This window comes from Poromitra crassiceps, assembly GCF_964638095.1.
Source record: "Poromitra crassiceps genome assembly, chromosome: 16".
Classification (NCBI taxonomy): Eukaryota; Metazoa; Chordata; class Actinopteri; order Beryciformes; family Melamphaidae; genus Poromitra; species Poromitra crassiceps.
Genome location: NC_139645.1, coordinates 3,725,311 through 3,735,102, shown reverse-complemented (window position 1 = coordinate 3,735,102; position 9,792 = coordinate 3,725,311).

Here is a 9,792-nt window from a genome sequence, read left to right as displayed (position 1 = left end):
AGCATAACAGAGGTTATGAGTTCATAGTCGTTTCTACTTTTGATATTTACAATCAAAGTGGTCTGTCCTCAAGAGCATGGTGACCCCTCCCATCTTCATAGACATTTTTCCACAGCAGTCATGCTGTGTCTCGTCTCGTCAAAGGCAAGAAGTAACACAGGTGCGCGAAACATTAATGACGCTTCCCAACCTCCAATCCATTTATTGTGTTCCAGTGCCGGGGCCCTCATGAATGTTTTGCTTGCGCTTGTGTTACTTCCTGCATTTGAGACACAAACTGGCTGCTGTGAAAAAGGCCCATTCCACCCGTTTTACTACTGGGAAATTGACAGGTTCACGTCAAGTACCAAGACCAATGAAGAAGAGATCTTCAGACATTTCAGACTGACATACAGGGTTCACCAGAGCGACTCTCTACTGCCATCTTGGGAGCAGATGAGAATGTCTAAACAAAGGAGAGAAAACAGTGACCGAAATAACAGAATGCATTTTTATTACATCTAAACTTTTTCTACATAAACAGGTAACATTCAATAAGTAAACAATTTCTTCCAATGCAGGTAATAAATCTTTTTCATTTAGTATATTTATACAAACTGACAATGGTCTACTGTACAGTCTTATCCTCGCCCTCCTTGAAAAGCCCTTTTTTTTTGATGAATGGATCCACTTTATCTTTAATATTGGCAAAATGATGATTGTCTTAGTATTTAGAGAGACTGACCCTTTTACCAAAAAGTTGAATGCCTAATCTTGAGGAAGACTCTGCTGGCTCAATGCTGGTCACTCTGGATAAGAACAACATTTAATTGCCTGAAAAGTAATGAAATGTAATATATTTATGAAAGGCTTGATGAACAAAACAAATCATGAATTGTGCATTTCACCAGCTCATAAAACTGCACACAGCCTCACTCTGTCCCCTATAACCCATTGATACCTGATGCAGCATTTGCGTGTATATCCCTCATTTGTGTGTGTATCCCTTTAAGACCGCGAACCGCGTTAACGCGGTTCGCGGTCTTAAAGGGATACGCACACAAATGCTGCATCAGGTATCAATGGGATAACTGTGGCCTTGGAAGACTACTGTGATTGTGTACTGAAGAGTCACACAATACTGTGTAAGAGTGACACAATACTGCTTACATTGTACCATGCTGAACAAAACACCATTACTTTTTACCCGAGATTGGAAGAATGGAAGCCTTTCTTTTCATAAGAATTAGTTTCAATGACCACGACACGTATCCCAATTATTTATTCCACCAAGTTCTGTCTCGGCATGAAAAGCCCTTTTTGATTTTCTCGGGTTGGAGCTATGAAAACAGAACCTGTGAATTTAAGGCAGTTGAGTGCAGATGTCGACTTGAGTCTGACTTTTGAGATTATTTCAGTAAAATGGGACTCTTTCATGGCCAAAGTCCCTTTTTTTTTTTATAGTACAGCTTTCATTTTCTAAAAATATATAAATTAATTTATTCTCTCGCTCTGAATGGACACACAAAAAGTCAAACTCCCACGTTTTGGATTTGAATTTCAGTTTCCCATACAGACACAATATACAGTTGACAGTTCCCTTTATCTACGGTGAGGCATCGTGACGTTGGCATCTGCCGAACAGAACAGAGCTGAGCTGCTCTCGTCAACGTCGCCCTGTGGAGCCTTTGAACACATCTGTTGAAACAATGACTTGATAATAATAATAGTGGCCTCGTTCCTTTCACTTGATCTTGAGCGGACAGCAGCTCGGACCGGTGTCTCCTTCACGGGTCCAGGTCCATGAGTGTCTCACACAGCTCAAAAACACAGATTTATATGCTAAATGCTACTGCACACTGCTGTGTATTTGCATGTGTCCACGCCTATAGGTAGGGTCAGGTTGGAGAGGAGAGGAGATGGCAGCAGGTCTGTGTACTTATCTAAACTATCATAACGCTAACGCACTCAACTGCAGAAGATGTTGTCATCTCTTCATACAATCTGACATTTTCTCCCAAAAGCCCAACTGTTCAAAAACGGGAGCAAAAAGGAAGAAGAGCCAACTAGATTTAAAAGAGGCTGCTTCTTCCTTGGAACACTAACAACATTGAACCACAAGGGGGTGCTGTGGGCGCAGTGAAACAGGTCCACAGGAGTGGAGGATTTGACTCTCAGGCAGGGCGACCCCCCCTCCCCAGTGTGTAGAGCAGTTCAACAGATACACATTCAACACGGTCTGTAGGTGCACAGCTGTAGTCCGCTCCGTGTGGAGCACCCAAAGGCAATGCTTTAAAGTAGTCCTAGTAGGCCTAGTGTCCGCGTGGAAGGTGCTGGGTGGACCGAAACTTGCCCAAGCGTAGCCCTCATGGACGTATCTGACAAGAGAAGAGAGAGCACAGAACACAATTACAATCTGTAGCCAGAACAACACACCTGCTGTCAGAAGAGCTGCAGACACAAGACATAACCAGACACTCCTCGACTAGGGCTGCATGATATGCAAAGAATAATAATCACCATCGTCATCATCATCATCATCATCATATTGGGATTATACCGACAGATATTGCAATTGCGGTATGCGATATGATTTTAGTGGGAATGGTCATTTTTGTATTTCATTTTCACTTCAAATAATTTATAATAAGGTGTCTGGCGGTTCTGCTTCGTTGCTCAGCGGGGGGAGCTGTGCGAGCAAGAGGCATGCTAGAAATGAGCACGCAAAGCGCCTGGTATTTCTAGTATAATGTGATGTGATTTCTGCTGGAGTCTGAACCAGACAAGCATGTTCCCTCACGCCTGGAGAAGAGGATTTCTAGGCCGGGGCGTCTCTGTAGCACCACAACGCTTCATTTAGTGTGATGATGTGACACATTTGACCTTGATCAAATCACTGCAGCTCCTGTGATTTGATTCATTGTGCAGCCCTAACCTGGACTTGATCAAAGCAACCAAAATGTACCGTTCATGTGTCCTCCTCGGGCGCGCTCTCTGAAGCCTCGCTCTCCCGCTCGCCCTCCTCTCTGGGGTCCCGCCCTCATGCCAGCAATCCGGTAGCCGCCTCCTCCTCCTATGTAGCTGCGGCCCCCCTGGCCCGGGAAAGGCGCGAGGCTGAAGCGAGGGCCTCCGGGCGTGGCGTTGGGCCGGGAGCCGTTCATCTGCATCTGCATGTTCCTCATGTTGATGGTCCCAGGAGCATCATGGCCCAGCAGACCGGGGTTCACTAAAAAGCCAGAAAACAGAAAACGTGTTAAAATCCACCAGCGATAAAACAAGCGGTGCAGGTGGACATCATACTGTGTCAGCTGGGAGAAGAGATGGGCTGTGTTCAAATACTTTCTTTTCTTTAGGAAGGTTGCTAACTGAGTGAAATGACCTGCTAGTAGGTGGCAGCCATGATAAGAGCTGTTGGAACTGTCTGTCTAAATGCTAAGGAAAGGAGCTTCAATGCTTCCTGACGTAGCTGCTTTAGCAGAGGATACACTGACTTTAAGAAAGGAAAGCTGATAATGCTAGCCTCTTGTGCCGGCACAGCGACTCACAATTCGGCCCTTCACGAAAACAAAAGATCAACATAACTTGGTAATGCTTGAGGGGGGGGATGGAGGGTGGGCTATTTGAGTGCAGCCATGGAGTAGAGGCTGAGTTTACCTGGCGGAGGGCAGTTCTGGTTCTGGCTGGGCCTCGGATGCAGGTAGCCCAGGTTGGTGAGGTTGGCCAGGAGGACGGGCTGCAGCTTGGAGCCCCTGGCCTGGGTGCTCTGCTGGGGCGCTCTGTCCACGGGCACAGCGTAGGCCCGTTCCATAAGTTCCAGAATGCTGAGCCGGGAAGGCGTGGCTTCATAGGCCTTCATAGGGTCTGGCTGATGTGGACTTTCAGGGACAAAGTTAACAAGGAAAGGAAACAAGTTAGACAAGTGTCCAAAAGTTCAACGTTTCCAGTCTGTTGCATGTTAAGCCAATTTTCACATTTTCTGCCTCTCTCTCCTACCTCTTTTTGCCGAGGCAGATCTCCTGCCGGGTGCTCGTCTCGCGGTCCCTCTGGGTGAGCTTCTCGGTGCCGTTGGCCACCGAGGTGAACGGGCGCGTGAGGGGCCGGGTCAGGCGCCGGGGGCTCCTCCAGGTGACCAAGCTGTCACGGTAGAGCCGACAGGCGACCTCAAATGTACCAGTGTCCATCATCAGCTCAGGTTTGGCCGAACTCATGAAGTGCTTCTTCATCTTGAAGACATTGACTGTGAAGCAGAGGAGCGAAACATGATCACTAGGAAAATAACTGTATGAATAATGGCTATCTGCAGGTTCCAGGAAAAAACAAGTTCAACTGTTTTCATTTAAAAAGTGTCTCACCTCGCTCGAGCTCATCATCCAGGTCAAAGTACAAGTAGTGTTTGAGGTGTTCCTCCTCAGCCCAGCGAACACGCTTCTGCTTCTTCACCTCCGTGAAGACGAGCTGGTTCCTGCAAGGCTCTGCCGGGGAGTTCGGCTTCTCACCTAAAAAACATCAAGACCCATATCAATCAAATATTGCATATTATCTTGGTATTGTTTTAATTATTTCCCTCCATATTTTCATTAATTTCTTTTTTAATAAAGTTTCATATCATGCATATTATTTATCCATATCTTGGATAGTTCTAGGGCTGTTATTTTGTAAACCCTGCATGAACGATGAAGCACTTTCCCCACAGGGATGGTTTAAATGTCACAGGGATGCCTTACGTTACAGGGAGGATTTAAATGTCATGGCATCTTCAAATGCATGATTGTGCTCGAGCCTTACGTTGTGCCGGGATGACCTGGACGTTGAGCTCTTCGGTCCTGGCCTTCTTCAGGGGTGGAGCGCCTGACAGCCTGGAGGTGCTGGGGAAAAGCAAGAGAAAACATTTCAGTATTTTCTTCAACCACCTGAGGGCAGCATGCAAGGCCCTTGCAGACACCCGTGCCTGGTGTTTGAAATGTGGCCACAAGACAGCACTAAGCTCACAGTGATCAGGGGCCTGTACTACGAATGTTGTATAAGAAGATCCAGGATCTGTCCCTTGAGCTGGTTTGTCTAAACCAGATCAGCTCGATTGTAGTTAACTTGTACTACGAACGTCGATTGGCACTCGTTAACTCGAACCAGGTTTTTCTAATCAAGCTCACAGCTCGTGCACATGAAAATGCCCGTGCACTGGAGCTCGTGCCCGCAAAAGAGGCGTGGTTTTTAACAACTGCCAATCACAGTGCAATATGGACTGCTCCAACTCTGACAGCGCCAGACACGCCTATTTCCTCATTGAATGAAACCGCAAATACAAATCTGCGTTGGATATTATTACTGTTCCCGAATGACTGTCTAAAGTTAGCCTGGGTAAACCCAGCCCCCAGTGACCTGCTCTCAGGCTCACCCTGCTTACAGTCACAAGGTAGTAGCTAGTGACTGGGAACTGAGAGAGCAGGTCACGTGGGGGCTGGGTTTACCTAGGCTAGTCTAAAGTGACCACTTTTATCCACACCAGTAATTTCTTTGAAGAGCGGTTTCGTAGGCTAACAGCTCTCTATCTACAGTCTTTTGTGGAAGCAATGTGTAATCTATCTCAGTCCAAAATCCGTATGTATAGACCATTTAGGCTCAATGAATAATAATGATCTCATGATGTGTTTAGTCGCACTGATTGAATAATTCCTATAGGCTAATCAATAAAAAAAGAATGATAATACAATAAAAAAATGCTTCTGAACTGAATCGACACGGTACGTGCGGACATAGATTTAATTTATAAAAAATAGACTATTTTGTGGCCAATCACATTATGGACAGCTGAGTTGACATGGCAGGCACACCCACACAACGTATCTAGGCTACTTGAGAGCACAAAAATGAATATATAAAAACATATTCCAAAGTGGTAAGTAGGGCTTAATTAAAATGTAGCCTGCAACAAGTGCAAGGCTTTAGTTCTTGGTTAATTCAACATTACAATTCGTGCTCCTTCCTTGTCCAGAAAGGGGTTGGCCATTTTTCCAAACTGCTGATTCGATTGGTTCGTGGGCGGTGTATTTAAGGTCTAATCTTATCCTTGCAACTTAACCTGCTGCGGACCAGGTTAAGTGTGAAGCATAAGCTGCTATGGAAATATATGTCGGTAAGAAGTTAACTTGCTTTGTAGTACGGCTAAACCAGGGTTAAACCTGAAGTTACCTGGCTAAACCACTAATCTTGCTTTGTAGTACAGGCCCCAGGAGGGAAACTAAATATGGGACTGTACCTTGGTCTCTTCAGGGCAGCACGCTTGACTTTCTCCTGTGGGGGGGTAGGGCCCTTCTTGGGAGGGTCACGGCTGAGGGTGTTGGTGTCCATTTTCAATCCTATAGAAAACAACATGTTTGGAACATCAGATACTGACATTTCACACACTTCAAAATCTAACCTAAGGGGCAAACTCATAGCTAATCACTCAGTTCAGAGTTCGGCTTCTCACCTAAAAAACATCAAGACCCATATCAATCAAATATTGCATATTATCTTGGTATTGTTTTAATTATTTCCCCCAATATTTTCATTAATTTCTTTTTTAATAAAGTTTCATATCATGCATATTATTTATCCATATCTTGGATAGTTCTAGGGCTGTTATTTTGTAAACCCTGGATGAACGATGAAGCACTTTCCCCACAGCGATGGTTTAAATGTCACAGGGATGCCTTACGTTACAGGGAGGATTTAAATGTCATGGCATTTTCAAATGCATGATTGTGCTTGAGCCTTACGTTGTGCCGGGATGACCTGGACGTTGAGCTCTTCGGTCCTGGCCTTCTTCAGGGGTGGAGCGCCTGACAGCCTGCAGGTGCTGGGGAAAAGCAAGAGAAAACATTTCAGTATTTTCTTCAACCACCTGAGGGCATCATGCAAGGCTCTTGCTGCAGACACCCGTGCCTGGTGTTTGAAATGTGGCCACAAGACAGCACTAAGCTCAGTGTTCACGAGGGAAACTGAATATGGGACTGTACCTGGGCCTCTTCAGGGCAGCACGCTTGACTTTCTCCTTTTCTCTCAGGTGCTGTGGGGGGGTAGGGCCCTTCTTGGGAGGGTCAGGGCTGAGGGTGTTGGTGTCCATATCCAATCCTATAGAAAACAACATGTTTGGAACATCAGATACTGAAATTTCACACACTTCAAAATCTAACCTAAGGGGCAAACTCATAGCTAATCACTCAGTTCAGAGTTCGGCTTCTCACCTAAAAAATACCAAGACCCAAATCAATATCAAATATCAAATAATCCCATATCAAATAATCAATCAATTGTATATTTATATAGTGCCAAATCACAACAATAATTATCCCAAGGTGCACATAGAGCCGTTTGTATGGTGTTTGTTTGATTCCAGAAACGGTTTTGTGATTTTGTAAGGACTCATAAGGACTGTACTGCTGTTGTCGGCATGTCAGTGATTCACTCTATAGTGCTGGTTCTGCGTCCAGAGACAGACCCGTTGGAGTTGGAAAATATTGGCATATTTACTTATCACCATGGCGCATTGTTTTGAAATGCCATATTATTTGAGGACGTTTGCTAACGTTAACCATTGGATAGTTAATAGGCTATAGCTTTTTAACATAGGCTACTGGCTAGTAGGCACATAGGCACAAGAGACCGTTGCACGCACATTGACCATAGCCTACAAAATATATAGCGTTTAAAAACAATAAACACGGACCATGTGGTAAATCACAATGCCCGTTAGTCCGAACGGCAACATGTCCAGACCGATCCAATTTCACAACGATAATGCACCGTTTTAATCGTGCACTGCACTATTTTGGCCCCTAAAGTGAAAAGCTACCTGTAGCTATGTCGAGACATCTTAGCAGGTTACGCTGCAAACCGCCGTTTTTTAAGGTAAAACAGCCCAAAAGAACACCTGTAAGCTGACGGAAGCAGTTTAACGTTGCAACTCGTTGAGCTTTGCAATACCGTGGATCTTCTATCTACAGCAGTCCACAGCTAAGCTAGCTAATGGCCGTGTCTCTCGTTAGCCAATCTGGGAACCCATCAGTTCAACAACGACACAAAAAAAACTATTTTTCGATGCAAGTTGAAAGTCTGTCTCGAGAGATTACTCTTAGCTAGCAGCCAACAATCGTTTGAGTGTGTTTGTTTTGGCCCAATAAAGATTTTTCAAACGGCTCACCTGTCTTTCTCCGTGCTTTTGTCGCTCTGCGTGCTTTTCTCTGCGTCCGTCCTGTCTCTGCAAAGTCAAGTGCCTCAAATGAACGAGTGACGCAAAGATGTTTGATTTCATATCAAACGTCTCCCATCTCCCGCCGACGTGATTGGTCAGTGCCCACGTCAACTACTGAAGTGTAGACCAATCAGCGTCCAAAGAAGGCGTGAGCGTAGGGATTTGGCGGGCAATTTGAAACGAAAACACAGCTGAGTTTAGACCTTAGACAGAACAGAACTGCGGTTTTTGCTTATCTAGTCAATAAATGCACGTATTTACATGATTTATGTATAATATTTATATGGCAGACCGACATGTATAAGTTACAAATGTTAATTCAGATGACTTCTGCAATTTTATTAATTCACTGTGGTACTCCCATGGTAAATTAACTGCAGGCTCTGCCAAACGTTTCAACAGCTGGTTGTGATGCCAGGTGTATCGGCCCTGGGAAAGACTAACCTTACATTTTAACAGTATAGCAGGCTATGCCTAATATACACTGGAACACAATGGGCAGTGGGCAGCATCCTGAGGTTTTGGAAAGTTACATATTACATGTAATATATTACTTTTAGCCGTAACTCAGTAATATAACTTATTACTTATAGGATTTCAGTAATATTATACCAGTTACTTTGTCAAGTAACTGAAGTTACAAATTGAGTTAAATTCCTTTTTAAATCAAAGCACATAAAAAGATACAATTATTTCCTAATCAAACTGTGTGTTTTTAATGCAAATAACCACTATAGATGACAATAACAAAGGAAAATAATAACATTTATACCGCATTAATCAGTAACTGACTACATTTCAAAGTAATCTGACCCAACGCTGGCAGTCATGACCATAGACCAGGGGTGGGCAAAAAAAAAATCTGAGGGCCACACTGACTTACATCAAGTAAGTGAAGGGCCACACATTGGAGATTATACCTGCCAACACTCATTTTCACGGGTGTCTCACTATTTTTAACCCTCTCTCTCGTTGTGATTAGTAATTTCTTGTTAATCTCCTGATATAGTAGTGATACAAATCAAATGGCTGTAGCAGATGAGATTTATTAACATAATTCTGCCCTTTATTGAGTTTTTGGGGGTTGTTTTGTTTTTCTTTGAGGACATTGGGGGCCGGAATGAGATGGCCCACATTTTGGGCATTTTGGAAACGCTGATGTGTACCATCAGCGTTTCTCAACTGGTGGGTCGCGACCCAAAGGTGGGTCGCAGGGCCGTTTTGATTGGGTCGCGGACATTGGCCAATTTTTTTTTTTTTTTTTTCATATTTCATTTGAGTTAAATTCAGATTATTGAAACTGGATTCGCCTGACCAGTTTTACTTGTTTAACAAGCTGAAGCATATGCTCTGCCTGTAATTCAAGAGAAGTCTGCCTTTTCATTTCATATTTAATTTTAGTTCAATTCAGATGATTGAAACTGGATTAGCATGGCCCCAGTTTAATTAAAAGTTATGACCAGTTTAACTAAAAAGCATATAGCCTGCCTGTGATTGCTTTTTATTTCATATTAGTTAAATTCAGACTATTGAAACTGGATTAGCATGACAGGTTAACTTCTTTTATTATTATTATCATT